The 20,137-nt window shown below is 46.1% G+C and overlaps 1 long non-coding RNA gene and 1 pseudogene across 1 annotated transcript; both read left to right on the top strand.

Annotated features, from left to right (window-relative positions):
* Positions 1–20,137, top strand: part of LOC142246686 (RNA exonuclease 5-like) — a 136,229-nt pseudogene that overhangs the window by 28,232 nt on the left and 87,860 nt on the right.
* Positions 18,863–20,094, top strand: LOC142245370 (uncharacterized). Its single transcript, XR_012724768.1, has 3 exons — positions 18,863–19,064; positions 19,664–19,814; positions 19,951–20,094. It is a non-coding gene; the product is annotated as an uncharacterized LOC142245370 (long non-coding RNA).

The raw sequence follows: 20,137 nt of genomic DNA, 5'->3' as shown, positions 1-20,137 counted from the left end.
GAACATTTTTTACATCCACTGGTGGAAACGCTGCCCTCCTATGCCCGGGACACTCTTGACGTCCTGCGGCGGGTTGATGGTCTCTTTGTGGACGATGGGACCCTCCTCGCAACTATTGACGTGGAGGCATTATATACGTGCATTGATCATCAACATGGACTGAGGGCGGTTGACTTTTTTCTGAACATGAGTAGTCTGGATGCACAATTGTGTCAGTTGATCTATGACTTGTTAGAATTTGTCCTGACACATAACTTTTTCACGTTTAGAGATAAGTTCTTTCTGCAGAAGCGGGGGACCGCGATGGGGGCGGCCTGTGCGCCCTCCTACGCTGACCTCTTCCTGGGGTTCTGGGAGAGGGAGGTGTTTGGAGGTGACGCACGGACCGATGCCCCCGTCCAACAATGGATAAGATATATTGATGACATACTGATTCTGTGGGGGGGCACCTCATTTGAGGTGGAGAATTATATCTGCTCCCTCAATATGAATCAGTATGGCATCAAACTTACCCATAAATACCATCCTGCAGAAATGGACTTCCTAGACGTGAAACTGATTGTGCATCCAGACCGCTCTTTACAGGCGGATATGTTCAGAAAGGAGACCTCAGTCAATGCACTCCTCCACGCTAGCTCCAATCATCAGGCCTCCACGATACGAGCAATACCTGTAGGACAGTATCTTCGCGCCCGAAGGATCTGCTCAACTGATCAATACTTTGAAGCCCAGGCTGAGGATCTTAGAGCTAGGTTCCGGGAGCGTGGATACTCACATCGTACTATCAAAAATGGGTATAATCGGGCAAAAAATGCCAAGAGGCCTACGTTATTGATTGGAGGGAAGAAAGATAAGGAGGAGGGTATGACTAGGTTCATCACCACTTTTAACAACCAGTGGGATGATATTAGAGAGGTTCTAAAGAAACATTGGGCTGTTTTAAAATCTGATAGTGTACTGGGTCCTAAACTTCCAAATGTGCCTCTAATGACAGCAAGAAGGAGCAAGAACTTAAAGGATCACTTAGTACACAGTCATTATATGCTCAAAACCCAATCCCTTTTCAATATACCCAGAACCAACTTGGGTTCGTTTCCCTGTGGGTCATGTCTGGCTTGTCGGAATATGATACGGGCTAATTCCTTTATGTCATCGGATGGGAGTAGGACATTCGAGATAAGGCATTATATTTCTTGCCGAACCTCGAATGTCATATACTATGCCAGATGTACATGCCGTCTCATTTACATTGGGCTCACATCACGTGAACTCCGTAAACGCATTAGGGAACACGTCAGGGACATTTTGGCGGCGCGCGATGAAACTAACATCCACCTTCTTAAAACCATCCCTCGCCATTTTAAAAGCCACCATAAATGTAACCCTGACGATTTGAAATTTATAGGGATTGATGTTATACATCTGGGAATACGAGGTGGGGACTACAAGAAGGCTCTGGCAAGACGTGAATGCGAATGGATAGTGAGACTGGATACAGTCTCACCCCATGGTTTGAATGAGAATCTTACCTTCTCACCTTTTTTATAGAATCTTGTGTTCATTCGGCTTCAGCGTCTCGTAGACATCTCTTTGTACTCTAGGCCTCTATGATGGTAGTCGAGTGCAACAACCGTTTTTGCATTCTTTTATGTTTCAAAATGTCTATTATAGTTGGATAAAGTTTGTCCCCTTTATATTCAGTGTTTTTATTCATCTTTTTCTTCGTGTTTGTTTATTTTGAGTTTTTTTATGTGCACTGGTTTTAATTTGCTCTTTTTTCTTTGGATTTTTATAGGTGCCTTATCTATCAAATCGCCATAATGTGGTTTCTGATCAGCCTTCCTGAATAGGGCCATATCTTTTATTCAATTGAGAATCATCATCGCACATTTGGAGGGGATATCAATGGTGTATATTTCTGGGGGATATCTATGTTTATGCAATTACATATTTATTGTATCCAGTTTTGATGTAGTGTCGGGATATGTTTATGGACTTTGCATCAGCGTGTGTGTATGTGTGCATGTACGTGTGATCACATGTATGCATACATGCACATATGCTCTATTGTGATGTATACATGTACTTTATACATACTGCATTTCTTTCATATCTTTTATATACGTATACATTTTTATATGCATGGACAGCTTTTTTGTATACATGTGTTTCTCATATGCATATGTTCTTTGGGTGTGCTGATAATATATCCTGGATATGATTATACCAGAGGCTTGGGTAGTTGTGGATATATATGAGGTGCAATGAATGAATACATCTATTTATATTTCGACTGCTTCTCTATATGTATATATGCACGACCGATATGCCATTAATGATTTGTCAGGCATCTTATTGCTATTTTTGATTATATATCCCCCTATAATACCCCTTGTGTGCTCTCTCCTTTACTTTTGGCTTGAGATGTGGGTGCTGCGTAATGCGCATGCGCGCACCTACGCTCTCGTCAATTACATGCAGTGAGTTTGTCCTGTGCGCGCGCCTTCCCTCGCCTCCCCCTTTGTTCGCTCCCGATGGCCTCTGTAGCGCTGACACCTTATGTCACCGCTGGAGAGCCGGAAATGATGCGAGCGGGGGTGTGGCTATGAACACACGCGCAATGGTCTGGACTATACTGACATCTGGATTAACCTATCAGCATCGGCTGTTTGATTTATAAACCCCACCTGGCTAGAATTCTTTTCCACCGGCACTTTCTCCTATTTACTCCCCCTTATGAAGCTGAGGCGAGACGCGTAGGGGCACACGAGTTGCGATTATGACCAGCGCAGTCTGACATATGTGCAAGCCTGATTGATTGTATTTTCTGAAATGCTCCGAGCTAACCTTCTTTGAGTTATTGACATATAATGGAGATTTCATGCATTCAAAGTGAAGTGTAATCTACTTGTTACCTTCATTTAATCCAATCAGTCTCTCTTTACCTGGCTATTCCCATGGCTTATTACCTCATATATATCTTCTATTACTATGTCTCATGGGTCAGCTTTTCATCTGTTTGTTACACCTGACATGTTTAGGTATTGTGTTGCTTTTTGCTGTCCTCATTTTTTCACTGTGATCACTAATTTTCTATACTAAAGTACACTTATATATTATGAAAATCCAACCTGTTTTTATACTCTTTGTAATAAAATTAATTTTTATATGCAGTAACTATGGTTGTGATTTTGATTTATTTATGATGACCTTACTCTCTTGCACGTTAAGTCCTTTTTGTTCTCTTTGTATTAAATTGTATGCTAAGGTCGTGCTATAGCGACGGCAGTGCGACCCTGACCATTTTTTCTTTCCTTTTTTCCAGATGATACATCCAAATGTTATTGACACGTCCATACTTTTTGCACGAAACCCAGGAAGGAGATTCAGATTAAAGTTCCTGGCGCAAGTGATACTAAAGTACGAAGCTTCACGTTCTATCTCCCTACAGGCTTGTTATGTCTTGGTTCGGATTTCTGCCCTTACGTCTTGGGTGGGCCGATGGAAGCCTGGCATGCATGACTTAAATGCCACTATTATAGATTGACATCTGCATTTAAGGGGCTAACATTGGCAATTAGAGCTGCTTTGAGAGGCTGGCTGGCTGTGTAACTCAGCTGGCATCTGCCCAGAGCAGTGCAGACTTAGCTCCTCCTCACCGATATACAATGTATGTCGGTCAGTGGTTACAGAAATATGCCTCTTATCATGTACTGATTATTCACTCTCAAAAACTGCTCCAATCTGTCTACAGTTCTGTCTTCAGAGAGTGATCAGATTACACCTGCTGCCTATAGAAGTGTATGGAAAGGGAATGAGGGTGGATAATAAGCCAAGTACACAAAGAGAAGCTGCTGAGGCTTCTAGTGACTAGTGACAAGAGCCTGCAAAGGGGAACACTGCTAAATAATGCAGGGGTAAGGGGCAGGAACGGCACAGCCTTTTTTTATTGTGGGGGAGAGCTCCTGCTGGAGTCAGTTGCCTTACAGGGAACACGAGCTTAGGTGTGGGAAATAACTTCGTGGACACACAACAAAGAATTCTTTATATTTATTTCTTTATCGTTCCCATGGGAGACCCAGACATTGGGTGTATAGCTTCTGCCTCCGGAGGACACACAAAGTACTACACTCAAAAGTGTAGCTCCTCCCTCTGAGCCTATACACCCCCTGGAGAAACCAGATCTAGCCAGTTCATTGCTTTGTGTTCAGGAGGCATACATCCACACAACAAAGAATTCTTTATATTTATTTTTCACATTTTTATCTGCAACATGAGACTTTTTGTATCACGGTATACCACGATAATATGATAGTGTTCTTGCAGGAGAGAGATTCAGCGTGCAGACGCGAATGGCCACGACCCCTCGGAGGATGCCGTGGCTGTTCTGAACCTGGCCCAGTATGTAATTCAGCATCGGCCAGAGAAGGTGAGAGTCTTGGCCGTGCCTCTGTCCCCCGTGCAGCGTCCGTCTCTCCGCATTATGTGCTTCCTTCCTATTTCTTTTCTAGGTTGCAGATATTAATTTGGAGGAAATATTTCTAAAAGGAAAATAATCTGCATAGTTGAGGAGGAACTCCAAAAACCTCCGAGATCAAACCAAATGGGATCCATCCTCCACCACAAGGACCGAGGTAAGAGCTGCATCAGTGGAGGACTCGGCGTATTCATGTCTATATGCTCCCTGCAATGGCACTATAGGGGAATTAAAGGGAACCTGTCCCCAGATTTGTCCCCTATAAACTTCGCCCACCACCAGTGATCCCCTATATACAGCATTCCAGAATACTGTATGTAAGAGCCCAGGCTGCCATTTCTAACATTAGAAAACAGCTCCTATTATACTCACCTGTGTGATGGTCCGGTCCAATGGGCTTTGCTGATCTCGGTCTGGCACCTCATCTCTTCCTTCCATTGCCGCCCACCTTCCCCACACCTGTGCATTACAGTCCTTTGTTCTGCCCTCATCATGGCAGAGAGAAGGGCACCTGTGCGGGAGCGCAATGGGGACCTCTGTGTGGATGATGTATGACGCATCATCCACACGGAGCTGGGAAGGAGGACGGAGAGCACACAAGATGGAGGAGGCGCCGGACTGAGACCAACAGTGACCATCAGACCTGATGGCCGGCAGGTGAGTATAATAAAGCTGATTTTTACGTTCTACACAGCAGCCTGGGCTCTTATATACAGTACAGTGTAATCTTTGATTACGAGCATAATTGGTTCCGGTAGTGAGCTCTTAAACCAAGTTACTCTTATATCAAAGCGAATTTCTCTGACGCCTCATTGGGGGACACAGGACCATGGGTGTTATGCTGCCTATCCATAGGAGGACACTAAGTAGATGCAAAATCATAGCTACTCCTCTGCAGTATACACCCCCTGGCCGGGCCAGGCAGCCTGTTTTAGTACACAAGCAGTAGGAGAAAAAACCAGTAAAACCTTCTCAACAGAGGAACATGAGAAAAGAAGAGTCATAACTAAATAAGGTATTGAGAGAACCAAAGCCCAACAGGGTGGGTGCTGTGTCCCCCAATGATGGCTAAGAGAAAACGATTTTACGGTGAGTACACAAAAATCCGTTTTTCTCTGATGCCTCATTGGGGGACACAGGACTATGGGACGTCCTAAAGCAGTCCATGGGTGGGAAACATAAACGAAGACAACACAACCCAAGGACTAGGAACCAGTCCCAGACAGCCTGGAGCGCCTACTAAGAGAGGAGCTCTACTGCCGTTTGCAGAATTTTCCTACCCAGATTTGCCTCAGTTGAAACCTGGGTATGGACTCTGTAATGCTTTGAAAACGTATGTAGGCTAGACCAGGTCGCAGCCTTACACACCTGTTCCACTGAAGCCTGATGCCGAATGGCCCACGAAGCGCCCACTAGGAATGGGCTTGAGTTGCAAGCGGTAGACTTCCTGGATCGCAGAGCAAATCCAGCGAGCCAGAGTCGCCTTTGAAGCTGCCTGCCCCTTCTTAGGCCCCTCAGGAATGACGAACAAAGAGTCCGTTTTCCTAAAGGGGGCTGTCCTGGATATGTAATATCTGAGAGCTCTCACGAGGTCTAACGAATGCAGAGACCTTTCCACCCTATGAACCGGGTGTGGACAAAAGGAAGGCAGAACAATGTCCTTGTTCAAATGAAACTGGGTAAGAACCTTTGGAAGGAAATCCGGAAGGGGGCGCAGAACCACCTTGTCCTGGTGAAAGATCAGAAAAGGCTCGCGGCAAGAGAGTGCTGCTAGCTCTGAAACCCGTCTGATGGACGTAATTGCCACCAGGAATGTTACCTTCCAGGAAAGAAGAGCAAGGGAGGATTCCTTGAGGGGTTCAAAGGGAGACCTCTGGAGAACGTCCAGAACGAGGTTGAGGTCCCATGGTTCCAGCGGCCGTTTGTACGGGGGAACTAGATGGGAAACGCCCTGGAGGAAGGTCTTGACTTGCGGTTTTTGAGCCAGGCGCATTGGGAGAAGATTGAGAGCGCTGAGACCTGCCCTTTAAGGGAACTGAGAGCCAACCCCGCTTGCAAGCCAGACTGTAGAAAATCGAGAATTCTGGGAATGGCCAGAGGCATAGGCTGGACGTTAGTTTCCCTCCACCATGAAAGGAAGATTTTCCACGTACGGTGGTAAATGCGGGATGAAGCAGGCTTTCGGGCGCTGATCATGATGAAAATAACCGCGGGGGAGAATCCCGCTCTTGTTAATACCCAGGTCTCAATGGCCATGCCGTCAGCTTCAGGGCTCTGGAGTTCTGATGGGAAATGGGCCCTTGGGTCAGCAAGTCTGGGATGTCTGGAAGGCGCCACGGTGCGTCTGTGAGCATTTGTACTAATTCTGCGTACCAGGCGCGCCTGGGCCAGTCCGGTGCTATCAGTATCACCGGGACTCCCTCTGCCTTGATCTTCCTGATTACCCGCGGCAGCAGGGGTAGAGGTGGAAATATGTAAGGCAGGCGGAAGTGGTGCCAGGAGCAGACTAGAGCATCCGCGCCGATGGACTGCGGGTCGCGTGACCTGGCTATGAACGCGGGTAGCTTTGCATTCAACCTTGAGGCCATTAGGTCCACGTCTGGTGTGCCCCAGCGAGTGCAGATGTGTAGAAACACATCTGGGTGGAGAGACCATTCTCCGGCGGCCAGTCCTTGGCGACTCAGAAAGTCTGCTGCCCAGTTCTCTACCCCCGGTATGTGTACCGCTGATATCACTGATCCCGTCGATTCGGCCCAGCTGAGGATCTTGTGGGCCTCGAGATAAGCCACTTTGCTGCGGGTGCCCCCCTGCCGATTGATATAGGCTACAGCTGTCGCAATGTCCGATTGGACTCGAATCTGATGACCCGCTAGCAGAGGGCAGAAAGCTCTGAGCGCGAGGAAGATCGCACGGCGTTCCAGGATGTTTATGGGAAGGAAAGACTCCTGGAGCGTCCAACGTCCTTGAGCAGTGTGGTGCCGGTACACTGCTCCCCAGCCTAGGAGGCTGGTGTCCGTGGTCAGGACCAGCCAGTTCACTGGGAGAAAAGATCTCCCCTTCGATAGGGATGAGCACCGAAGCCACCAGCGGAGTGCGTACCTGACTGAAGGCGTCAGGTGAAGATGTCTGTCCAGGGAGAAGGGGCTCTTGTCCCAGGCCGCTAGAAGGGCTAGCTGCAGTGGGTGGAGGTGCAGTTGAGCAAAGGGTACTGCTTCCATAGCCGCCACCATCCTGCCTGTGAACCTTCATAGGCACCCCTGATCCACCCTGTGGTATCACCCCAAAGGGTGCACGGGGCTCGGCAACAGGGACTGGACCTACGCAGCGCGTCTGGATTTTATGATGGGCCCGCAGCGCTGTCCACATTCGCAGAGGTGCTCCCACCCCCACCGGCGTTCACCTCCCTGCCTTCCCTACTTCTACTCCCCTGGAGCCCGCAGCCATTCCATCGGTGTGCGGGGCACACAGGCACATGTGCAGAGCTCTCTGCCTGCACACCGGACAACGCTGATGCGGCGCCGCGGATATCAGGTAGGACGCTCATCTCCTACCTTCTCCTCTTCGGGCAGCTGCAGAAATTTAGGCCCCGGTCTCGGCCTAGACGTCCTGCGCCCCAGCCACGTCCCATCAGTCGGCGGAGCGCACCGGCCCGCGCGCAGAACTCCCGGCCGGCACACAGGACATCCGCGGATATTAGGTAGGACGCCCATCTTCTCGGGCAGCTGCAGAAATTTAGGCCCCGGTCGCGGCCTAGACGCCCTGCGCCCCAGCCACGTCCCAGCAGTCGGCGGAGCGCACCGGCACGCGCGCAGAGCTCCCTGCCGGCACAAAGGACATCGCTGTTGCACCGCCACTGTTTTCAGGTAGGACCGCTGGTCTCTACCTTCTCTCGCTCCGGCGCTCCAAAAATTTAGGCCCCGGCTGCGGCCTTGTCTCCAGCGTCCCAGGCCCTCCCCCCGCTGCAGCGCTATTGGCCGCCGGCCGGTCCGTCTCCGCCCTCCACTCAGCCCCAGGCATCACAGTAGGGGTGGTGGTTGATCTTTTCCCGCTCTCCCGCCCTCCAGCCTCCTTCAGTGTCCATTTTAAAAAGAAAAAAAAACAGAAAAAAAACAGACTCCCAGTCTGCGGATTGCTGAGGCTGCAGCAACCTTTATAATCTGTGATCCACATACTCTCTATTTTCCATGAACAGAAACAGACTCAAAAGATAGTGTTTTTTATCAGGGGTTGAGTTATTTTAGATATATGTTAGATTTATACAGGTGCTTGTTCAGGCATCTAGTTTTACATCATAGATACATACATATAAAACGGAACTGTAGTTTTTTACTATCACGGTTTATTCCCCCAAAATGATATCTCAATAGGGTTAATACATATAATACTCAGGCTTGAATTTATTTGACCTGTAAGGGTCACGGTTGCTGTACTTAGTACCCTCATTTGTAAATTCCCCCAAATGATGTCATATTTAGTGATAACAGCCACCGCATACCCCTGACACTGCAGGGCCCTGCATCCCGCCCCTGCCGGCTGGTTAGCGTCCCTGTCTCAGTCCATAGATCACCTCGCTGAGGCCTCTCAGGTCGTTGCACATGCACTGCGCCCCTTGCCGACGCTCCGTCATACCTCCACAGGATTGGCGCAATCCCTTCAGGGGGAGGTGAGTCCCGTACCAGGGACCTTATCCACTGCTCGAAGCGGACCCGCCAGGTCTCGTCTTCGGCGTCCCCCCCGGTTTCACCTTCATTCCCAGGTCCAAACTACCGCTCCACTGGAAGCCTTCCGACCTCTCTGGTGATGGCCCAGGCGTACCACCTCTGCCTTTTCGACAAGAGCGATACAGACAATGATTAAGGCCAGGAACCCAGTTTCATCGAGAATCTATTACCACACGTGGAGAGTTCCTCCGGTGGTGTGAGGAGCATATCTTCTCTTCTCTTTGCTCCTTCTCCCTTCCGTTATTGCTGGCATTTTTGCAGTCAAGTCTGGATGCGGGTCTCTCGCGCGTCCCTTTAAGGGCCAGGTGTCGACTCTATCAATTCGGTTTCAGAAGCCTCTCGCTTCTCGTCCGCCGATCAAGACCTTCACCCAGGGAGTCACCCATCTGGCTCTGCTGTATCGTCGTCCACTAGAAACGTGGGACCTTAATCTGGTGATGGGTTCGCTTCAAGGTACCCTGTTTGTTCCTTTCCGAGTTTCCTCCTGTTCTCACCTGTTTTGGAAAGTGGGTTCCTCGTTGCCATCACGTTTTTCCGAAGGGCGCTAAGGTGGGCAGCCCTCTCTGGTCGTTTTCTCCCCCTTTTTCGGGTCCTCCACCTGGACAGGGGGGGGTGCTCCGGCCAGACTCCTCTTTCTGTCCAGGGCTGTCTCGCCGTTCCACCCAGATGGGGAGATTGGGAGGGGCATGCCGGCGTCCAAGACCAAGATTGCCACATTGATCCATTCCGCTATGTTTGAGGCCTATCGCATGAAGAACGGATCCCGCCGCGGGCAGTGAAGGCGCACTCTACCCGTGCAATGGGAGCATCTTGGACGATTGGACTTCAGACGTCGACCGGCCAGGTCCGCGGAGTCGCCTCCTGGTCTAGTCTGCATACCTATGCTAGGTTCTACCATGATCACACCCAAGTATCGGCAGAGGCCAGTCTTGGTGTACTTTTTTGCGGGCGGCAGTAGCACACCTGTAACAAGGTAGGTGCTTGCAGGTCTGGTCAAGCCCGACAGGGAGAAGCTGTTTCCTACCTATCTCCGGTGCTTGTTCTCTTCCCACTCAGGGACTGCTTTTGGACGTCCCATGGTCCTGTGTCCCCAATGAAACGAAAGAGAGAGAAGGATTTTTGTGTACTCACCGTAAAATCTCTTTCTCTGAGTCTTCATTGGGGGACACAGCACCCACCCTGCTTGTTTTGTATTACATATTGCCTGCCTATTGCCTCAGTGGTCCATATTCCCAGGCCACTTGTCGCACGGCGACTTGGTTATAATTTTTACTTTGACTTATCTATGGTTGTTTTGGTTCTCCTCCTACTGCTTGTGCATAAACTGAATTAAGCCCGCCTCCGGCTCGGGGTGTATACTGCTGGGGAGGAGCTAACTTTTTCTGTCTACTTAGTGTCAGCCTCCTAGTGACAGCAGCATACCCATGGTTCTGTGTCCCCCAATGAAGACTCAGAGAAAGAGATTTTACGGTGAGTACACAAAAATCCTTCTTTTTGTCTGTCTCTATCGCTCTGTTTCTTTCCTCATCTGTCTCTTTCCAGGTCAGTCTCTTTCCAGGTTAGTCTCTTTCCAGGTCTGTCTCTGTGTGTCTCTGTGTGTCTCTTTCACCGTTTGTCTCTTTCCCTGTCTGTCTCTCTGTCTGTCTCTCTGTCTGTCTTTGATTATCCGTCTTCCCACCGACATCTTATTACCTCACATATAAGCTTCTTATACTTTGAATGTCTTTTTTTCCTATAGCAACCAATCACAGCTCCTACTAATAACCTGTAGTCCCAGGCTCCATTTACTTTAATGGAGCCATGTTTTTTGGAGACTAACTGTAAAGCACGGGTTTACATTTTCCTGTCAAAACATAGTGTACGACGTTCCCTGGGTCACATGAGGTGTGTCTGCAAAATTTCGTGATTGTAAATGCGACGGTGCGGATACACTTTTCGTTTCACTTTTTCCCCATTATGTAGATAGGGGCAAAATGATTGATAAATTGGAACGCACGGGGTTAAAATTTCGCCTCACAACATAACCTATGACGCTCTCGGGGTCCAGACGTGTGAGTGTGCAAAATTTTGTGGCTGTAGCTACGACGGTGCAGATGCCAATCCCGGACATACATACATACATACATACATTCAGCTTTATATAGTGTGTGTGTGTGTGTGTATATATACTGTATATGTGTGTGTGAACATAGACTCCTTGTTCGTCATTCCTGAAAGGCTTAAGAAAGGAGAGGCACTTCATAGGCAACGCTGGCTCGCTGGATTCACTCTGCGATCCAGGAGGTCTACCGCTTGCAACTCAAGCCCATTCCTAATAGGCTTCGGACTCATTCCACGCGAGCAGTTGGTGCCTTTTGGACCATTAGGCATCAGTGGAACAGAGGTGTAAGGCTGCGACCTGGTCTTGCCTACATACTGTTTTAAAGCATTACCGAGTCCAAACCCAGGCTTCGGCTGAGGCGAACCTAGGTAGGAAAATTCTGCAAACGATAGTGGAGCACCTATCTCAGTAGGCGCTCCTGGCTATCTGGGACTGGTTCCTAGTCCTTGGGTTGCGTTGTTTATTGTTTACCCACCCAGGGACTGCTTTAGGACGTCCCATGGTCCTGTGTCCCCCAATGAGGCGTCAGAGAAAAACGGATTTTTGTGTACTCACCGTAAAATCGTTTTCTCTTAGCCATCATTGGGGGACACAGCACCCTCCCTTTTGCCCTGTTGGGTTTTAGCTTTTTTCAGGTGTATACTGCAGGGGAGGAGCTAACATCTTTGCATCTACTTAGTGTCCTCCTATGGATAAGCAGCATAACACCCATGGTCCTGTGTCCCCCAATGATGGCTAAGAGAAAACGATTTTACGGTGAGTACACAAAAATCCGTTTTTCTTTTCTACCCTGCCATGTAAATTGGATTTTACTATTATGGAAGAACCTTTTTATCTTCGAATAAAGAATATTTTTTTCATTCAATTGGAACTTGGATGCTGGATCTATTCTTTTCACCATGTACTATGCAATGGTAAACTGAATACAATGCATATGTACAGAAAGTTACCTCCAGAGCTGGTCAGAGCGCGGTGAAAGGACGGAACCGGAAGTGTGCACAGTGAGTATTTGCTCTTATTGCAAAACGCTCCCAAACCAAGTTACTCTTAATCCAAGGTTCCACTGTATTCTGGAATGCTATACATAAGAGCTCACTGGTGGCCTCAGCTTAAAGGGGACAAACCTGGTGACAGAACGTCTTCAAAGGGAACCTGTGAGGTCCCCTCTGCCCTCCAAGCCAGCAGCATTTACATGTGTATGCCAAAATCCCCTTCCTAACACGCCCTGTATAACAGCATTCTCTAAAATCAAGACTTAAAAATAACATTTATTACCTCTGTGTTTTTTGTTTTTTTTTAACCAATCTGTTTTTATTGAAATTTTTCAAGAGAAGAATATATAACATGCATACAGAAAAGAGAAGAGAGGATTTGCCACTACAGTTTGCCTAGGTGGGCCACTGCCCTTGGTACATATATAGCCCTCATAATACACTTTCAGACCAATATATACTTTTATTTAGGGTTTGCTAGTTTATCTGCTCTATCTCTTGGTCTCCCAGACCCTTGTGACAGTGTCGTATTTACATGTTGCAGTAGTTTTATTTCTGCATTTGCATAGCTAAGCCCATCGATCTATATGTTATACCATACTAGAAAGCGGCTATGTTAGAGTGTGTGTCAATAGCAGAGTAGAGATAATAAAGAGAAAATAGCAGAGTAGAGAGAAAGGAGGGGTGGGGAAAACATTCACAAGGGGACTAGGGAGGAAGGTAAAAGGGGAGTTATAAGTGTGCTGTCACTGGAACAGATCCCGGAAGGCAGGGGACTCCTTGAACATGATCCACGGCTGCCAGAGTCTGATAAACGTCTCGTTGGTGCCCGTAACCCAAGATGAAAGTTCCTCCATATGGCACAAATGAGATAGCTCCGCTTGCCATTCCCCCATTCCAGGGGTCACTGTGGACCTCTAGTGTCTTGGGATGACTGCTCTGGCCGCAATCAAAAAGAACCGCAAAAGGCACTTCTTCTGACGCCCCAATGAGCCGGGTAGAATAGAAAGAAGAGCAATCTTTATGGAGGGAGCTATGTTTTCTCCTGTCATTTGGTTGTAGATTGTAAAAACCTGAATCCAGAAATTGGATATTCTGTTACATCCCCACCAAAGGTGTGATAACGTGCCACTACCCAAGCCACAGCGCCAGCACTCCTCTGGGACCGAGGGGAAGGCTCTATGCAGGTTAGCCGGACATTGGTACCATCTTGCCAATAACTTGTGACTCTTTTCCTGGGCATTGCATGCTACTGAGATCTTGTGGGAAAACACGTACGCTTTTTGTTTTTCATCATCGGAGAGGTTGAAGCCTAATTCCGCTTCCCATCTTCTAATATGGCTAGGATCCCCAGAGTGAAGGTTTCTGTTCATCATGCCGCTAGGAGAGGGAGGAGCCTACGGGACCTTCTGGTGGACAGCCATTATGTTACCAAGAAACCGGATGGCCCCTTTGGCTCCGGTCCTCCAAGAGTGGGATGTTACACATGTGGCGAGTGCATAACCTGCACCTCTGGTAATGTTATAAGGGGCAAGGAATTCTTTTCGGCGGATGGAAAACGACGTTTCTGCATAAAAAAATATATTTCATGTAGCAGCACGTACGTGATTTACCACGCCACATGCCCCTGTAATTTGATTTATATAGGCCTTACAACTAGACAATTGCGGGTTCGCATTCGCGAGCATGTTCGTGACATCCTAAAAGCTCCGTCAGTGACGGATCTCACGCTGCTCAGGACTCTCCCTAGGCACTTTAAAGTCCATCACAATTGTGACCCTACTGGACTGAAGGTGGTGGGGATTGACCTGGTCAATGGTGGGATCCGCGGAGGTAACATGAAACTAGTCCTCTCTAAACTGGAAAGTAGGTGGATCTTTATTCTTGGGACCTTGTCCCCTGGTGGTCTAAATGAGCAGTTAAGCTTTGCTCCATTCCTCAACACATGATTTGGTTAGCCTGATGGGGGTGGGTGACCTCCTTATCCTTTATGGATTCTCATAGGTTTTTATATATTTTATTTTTCGTCTGTCATTATGTTGTCTTCTAATTGCATGTTGTCTATATGTTTTCGTAACAGAATTCCATCTGAGGACTTGTCTAATTGATCCCCATATTCTTCTTCTTCCCTGATTCGAACACTGGTCCTGGATCATCACTATGAAATTCTCGTATAACCACGATCTGAAAATTGGAGCAGGATCTGGATTAATGTGTTTCGTTATAGATGTGCAATATGCCATTAAAAATCTGAGCTTAGCCTAAGTTTCCTTTTTTCCTGTACCATGTTAGTTTTGTGATTGATCTTGTGGATCATTGTCCTGCCGACCGGTGTCGTGGTCTGATCGCCTGGTGTTGTGGTGGTTCGCTTTGGGGGTGGTGTGTGCGAGGGGGCTTGCGTGTGCTGTGTTTGCGGCTCATGTGCGCATGTTTGCCCCGGAGGGGACCATGAAATTGGTATTGTATATGTCTTGATGGGTATCACGAATACCTTGAGCTTGTTGGTGGGTATGGTATATAATGACCTGAGTAGGTTCCTTCCCACGCTACGCAGCAGCTCGATTCCTATTCCTATTTTTGGTTCCCTTCGAGGTGGGCGTGTGCTTGTGGGCTGCAGCCGCGGTGTGTGTAGCCCGCCGTGTGTGCCACTTTCGGAGCGGATGATCACGGTGCCGGGCGGTTGGTCTGTGGCACCTGCTGGTATAATGATCCAAGATGGATATATCTAAAACGGATCAACATTGTGTGCATGCACCTACCTTTGAGAAGGTGGCTATAATTTATGTGCATGTATACCTTCCTGAGTAGGGAGGTTATGATCTATGTGCATACGCCTACCTTAGAGAGAATACTTACAACTTATAGGCATTTATTTACTCCAGAGAAATACAGCAATAACTTATGTATATATACTTATCTCAGATGAGTGTAGTTGGATTTTATTAAAATAAATAAATGGATTTCTTTACTCTGGAGTAAGTAGTTATAATTTATGCATATACATCTACTCCAGAGAAATGTAGGTATAATCCACGACTATATGTTTACCTTGGAGAGAATAGTCTTAGCTTAGGTTTATATATTTGCCCTAGAGTAGCTACAGTTTATGTGCATACTTCCATTCTAGTGTAAATTATGGTAGTTATAGTTTATGTGTATGCACTTGCCCCTGAGTGGATTATGAAATAGTACTATATATACCTTTGGAAAAAGTGTATGTTATGACACTCCGTGGTGGGTATAGTGGATGATGTCCTGGTTAGGAGTTCACCTACACTTTAAATCATGCTGATTCCCATTTACTAATGTTCATATCTATGGGCGGTTTTACTCTTGGCTCCTCTGTGCTGCCATCACCCCGTTCGTGGCTGCACAGCGCGCGTCTCTCAGCGTGACTTCCAGGTGTGCACACCCGGCGGCATCATAGGTAGCACCGCGCATGCGTGAGTGACGTCACGGGGAAATTTTCCCCGCCGCATGCGCGGTTTGATATCACCTGCCGCCGGAGTGTTTGCATACGTCAGATCCGGAGTACATCTGGGGGTGTGCGCACAAGAGCGGCTGGACGGGATGATGGTTAATTGCACATACTACTTAAGGGCGAGGGAGAGGGGATCATGGCAACGTGCGGTGTCCCTTGAAAAAGGTGATCCGAAACAGCTGTTGGGCTTGGACCTAGGACCGGCTTTCTCCCCTCCATCATAGAGCATTGGTATGTTACTGGGTTTACCCTGAATATGGCTATATGGAATTGATGAGAGATTCGCTGTACCTATAGATAAACCTTATATTATCTTTTAGGGGGGTTTGCACTATGTTAATAATGACTGACATCAGGCACTCTGTTGTACTATCTGAGTATATTTGCCTATAATATCCAGTCATCTATACTTTGGCCCTGGTCCCCACGATGTGAGGTCCTTTTTAGTGTCCTCCTTATTTATGTTACTTTGGAGAATTGTGTGTGTGCATTTCCCACTTTTTTAACTGTTTGTGAATTTTTTCTAATAAAGATATTTTGGACTTTATTACTCCACTGTGTGATTTTCACATTTTTTTGTAGTAGATATAGGAGTATGTCCTGTCATCAGGAATCCAATATTTTGGGGATATCATTTGCTTATTGATATGTATACAGGTGGATATATGTGTGCATCCCCATTTCCCATGAAAATTGTTTCAATCTTGCCAATAACTTGTAACTCTTTTCCTGGGCATTGCATGCTACTGAGATCTTGTGGGAAAACACGTACGCTTTTTGTTTTTCATCATCGGAGAGGTTGAAGCCTAATTCCGCTTCCCATCTTCTAATATGGCTAGGATCCCCAGAGTGAAGGTTTCTGTTCATCATGCCGCTAATGAGGGAGATCTGGTGTGACGGAGGCGAACCCCGCAAAAATATATGTTCAAACTGGGCGGGCGTGTCCGGGGAGGGGGGCCGCCCCCCTTTCAGCCAGGATTTCACAAAGGAGCGAAGTTGGATATATTCGAGCCACCTCAATCGTCTCCCCGGGAATGCAGCCTGTAGGTCTACAAGAGGGCAAGTCATTGTCCTGTAGGATCTGCCCCAGTCTGATGTCTGATCTCCTTTGCCATCCAAGAAATCTCTCCGCCGTGTACCCTGGGGGGAAGCCCGGATTGCCGAACAAAGGTGCCAGGGGAGTGGGCGAGCTAATCAGGCCACCTTTCATCTTTATGGCCTCTAATGTCGCTTTGAGCAATATTACCTCCGTTTTTAATATGCTAATTAGGCCTTTAAATAGACGAAGAAGGGGGCGTTGTTTCCCCAGACTAGTCGGCCCTCTTTCCTTGGCATTCCTTTTATTGGCGCATTTATATATTATTTATATACTATTTTCTACGTAATGTTTTACAGTTTTTTGGAAGAACTGGAAAAGACAGGCCAGAAGATCACTTATGTGTCAACAGACGGATCGAAAAACTTTGTTTCTTCAGGACAGTTTGACACCTTGTTATGTGCTTCAAATCAAGAGGTGAGAATTAAGTTCACTGATGGACTCTCAGTTAATTCATTTTGCAACGTGGAGAGGAAAAGAACCCGTGAAAGCAAAATGTTGCAAAATTTATACTGAGCACTTAATTTGTGCATCATATTTGGAAGTTACCCCTTATCCAATGGATAGGGTATAAGTTCCCGATAGGGTTCTCTGGATCAATGGGATCACCAGCTATGTGGATGGAGCGGTGGTCAATCATGAGGACTTCTGCTCCATTCATTTTTAAAGGAACTTCCGCAGATAGCCGAGAATCTCTTCGGCACTTCCATAAGAATGAATGGAGCAGAAGTCCGCGTGACCAACCACTGCCCCATTCACACAGGAAAGACCCCCGGTTTTCGGGATCGGTGGGGTCCCAGCATTGGGATCCCCAGGAAGTTGGCTGATGTCCCACAGATGGAGGATAACTTTCAAAGGTCAGAGTACCCCTTTAATTAAAAAGAAAAAAATGTCCCTTTAAAGTGCCCTTGTCTTCCATAGTTGTGATGACTGTCTGGAATGCTCCGGTGCGTCCATGTGAATTTTTCCAGACTAATGCACATTTTTCCTTGCAGGTCCTGGAGAAAGCGTGCAGCATGGTTCCTTTGTCTCCAGTCAGTATTGTGACGTTCCAGCATGGCGGCCTCTCCGAGAAATGCCATGTAGCTGCCAAAGAAGTAAGCGCAGGAATATGATGGGATATATTGTGTGTATTTTGTGCTCCGTCACCTGCGCTCAGCCCTCCCACACCTGCAGATACTACACTAAGGGGCCCATTCCTTAAGGCCGGCGTCTTGTCCTCCTGTCTTGATGAAGAAGGCGCCAATAACATTAAGGAGCTCATGTCTCTCAATTTGTCACACCCTTCAGCTCAGAACGTTTCTGCCTTATTTTATGTCCCTTTTGAGGAGTAAATAAGATTTATTTGTCATGTGCCCCCTAAGTTTTACCCAAAGATGCCGGAGCTGGCCTGAAACGGCAAATGTGGCCAATTTTTTGTACAAAAATTTGGCGACAGATCAAAGAAAAGATTTAATGGCGCAAACTGGCCGAGGAATCGGATCTTGGAACGTCAAACAAAACTCCCGCCATATGGAGGCCAACGATGTGGAAGCAGAAACCATAAATAACATTTTAGGCCTCCGACACACATCCGTTAAAAACGTGCGTGTTTGGTCCGTTTCCGTGTATACTGGAGACATGGCCAAACGTGCACCAATGTTACTAGATCTTTGCGGTTACAATTGCGTTTTTGGTCATGTCCGTGAGTCCGTCTCCGTGATGCGTTTGTTGGTCCGTGTATCACGCCAGCATGTCCGTTTTGTGTACGGAGCACGCATCCACGGACACCATTAAAATCAATGATTGTGTTCGCACAATTATTAAAACACGGATACGTGTCCTAATGGTGCGTGTGCGTGCTGCAGATTTTTTAAATTTGAATGTAAAATCGTCCAGCAGGAGTAAGGTATAAGAATCGTGCTGCCTTGCTGCATTACTCGCTGGCTCGGCACATTGTGTGTATTTTCCAAAGCACATGTATTATTCCTTTTCAGTGCTTTAAGTGTTTTAAAGATTTGAAGCAAAATATGTCTCCACGAGTTGATACCGAAAGAATAATCTCTGCTGTAGAACGGCATCCTGTACTGTGGGACACAAGAATTGAAGGCTATAGGGATCGGCTAATAGTGGAGAGGGCAAGGGAGGATGTTGCCCAAGAACTTTTTCCTAACAATGGATGGGAGCGATGTTCTCCAGTTAAACGTGCTCGTTTTGGTAAGTTTTTAATTATATTTTATATTTTGTTTTTTTCTTAAAAATAATTCATTTTTAATATATATTTTTCAAAATATTAGTCTGAAATCACTAAATTTTGATTAATTTTATTAACGGATTATATGTATATAGATTGAATTTATAATGTCCCATAATACTAGCATGTTCAAATATACAGAACATATTTGTTATTTTTTCCTTGTAACCATCCTTCACACAATTTTCAAATGTCCTAATGTTATTGTATAAATATCCTAATTTTTTGGTTGCCTATATTTTTAAATTGTTAGTTATTGTATTTTTCCATAAATTTTACAAAAAAAACCCCATATAAATCATGTGTCAATTATTTGGAACAATTGTAACGATAGTTAATTTTTTAAATCTATTTATTGGTATCCTAATTTTTTACATTTAATACCAAAAATCTATGTTTAATAATATATTCCCGTTTTTTGGGGTTTTTTTGTTTTTCTTTTTTGATATTTTTTCAAATATTGTATGAAAAAAAAACCCATTAAAATATTAAATAACAATATACAAAATTGAATATTTAAAATCTGGGGTTGTTTATAATTTAATTTAAAATATTTCTATAGTCGATACAGTTCGAAGACGATGGAGATCTGCAAGAGATCAATATCGGAGGGAGTTTAATCCCATAACGTCATCATCATTGTCAAGCCGAAAAAGGCGTTATGTTTATTTTTCCAATCTGGATTTCTTGAGACCAATTATGGAGGTGACACAGTACGTTGTCTTTAATCATTTATATTAAAAAAGTTTTTTTTTAAAAATGAAACTATACAAATTAAAAAAAAACAAAAACACATAACAACCAAAAAAAATAAAAATATAATTTTTATTTTTTTTTCTAAACTTACAGGACCGATGACAATCTGGATGATTATGATGAACAACCTTCCGCAATCCAATCGGCATCTGCTACTTCAGAGGCTGAAGTTGACCCATATGTAGCCAATACCCAAGAAACAGACAGACCTGACAGTCATCAAAGTGAACATCAAACCACTGACAGAGGTGTGTTATCAACAGTTAATAATCAGGAAACT

This window comes from Anomaloglossus baeobatrachus, chromosome 7, assembly GCF_048569485.1.
Source record: "Anomaloglossus baeobatrachus isolate aAnoBae1 chromosome 7, aAnoBae1.hap1, whole genome shotgun sequence".
Lineage (NCBI taxonomy): Eukaryota > Metazoa > Chordata > Amphibia > Anura > Aromobatidae > Anomaloglossus > Anomaloglossus baeobatrachus.
The sequence above is the reverse complement of the archived record's forward strand: the minus strand, read 5'-3'. Positions and strand labels throughout refer to the sequence as shown.